Raw genomic sequence first — 1041 nt, forward strand, 5'->3', positions numbered from 1 at the left:
CCAGGGACAGGCTCTCTAATCGGCTCCGCCTTGACTCTGTCACCTTGGGTGGCAGCCAGCTGGCAGGGTGAAGGGATGGCTCTAAGTTCTACCCACAGGCACGCAGCCCTCTTCTGGGAGCAGGGAGGGGTGCTGCCCCTCCCCCACCTGGGAACTCTGCCCATGGCACCCGCAGATGAGATCCCAGAGAGGAAGGAGCTGCTGCTGCCAATCCCGTGAGGGGGCTTCCCCAGACCCTCCCCCGCCCTTGGCCAACACCATAGTACTGTCGGCGAGGGCAGAGAACACTGCCCGGGAGTACCCCGGTTGAAGGTGGATGGGCATTCCCTGACCTATCACAGAGCAGGGAGGCCCGCCAGGGCCCTGCCTAACTGTGGGCCCAACAGGGCAGCCATGGCTGGCACACTGCAGGCATCTGAGTCCTGGCACCAGGTGAAGCTAAGGCACAGCACGGGCACTGACCGATGTGACCGTGCACTGCTCTCCTGACAGGAAGCGGCACTCAATAAATCTGCATTTTGAACCAGCTTGAAACAGTATCTGCGTTTTTAAAAAAAGTTTCCCTGAATGGTCTTGAGAGTGTCAAAAAAGGTTTTCTTTCCAAATATAAAACAGGAAAATTACAAGTGTAGTAAAAACACTGAGTATTTTTTCACAGAAACCGTCAGGAGGCTTGCTTGAGGAGTGAGGTGAGGGCTGAGGACTGTACTGTGCAAAAGTCCAGCTCACACTGGCCTCACACCCAGAGCCACAGCTCTCCTGGCCTCTGCACACAGCAGCCAAGTGCAAAGTCTGCTCACGGTTTTGAACCCAGAGAGCATCCAGTCTGGCGGGAGGGAGAAGTGACTGACGGCCTGCCCGGCACAGACGGAACCAACAGCACAGCTGCCCAGCCAGGCCTGGCTGTGGGCACCCGTTCCAGGCCGGCCGGTGCAAACCAGCCTTTACCAGCGACACAGCGGCTGGTGGACCAAGACTTGAAAATAAAACAGATATCACTAACCATGCTTATTAAATAAAGCTGCAACAGGAGGGCCATGA

The sequence above is a fragment of the Peromyscus eremicus genome, chromosome 23, assembly GCF_949786415.1.
Source record: "Peromyscus eremicus chromosome 23, PerEre_H2_v1, whole genome shotgun sequence".
NCBI classification, from domain to species: domain Eukaryota; kingdom Metazoa; phylum Chordata; class Mammalia; order Rodentia; family Cricetidae; genus Peromyscus; species Peromyscus eremicus.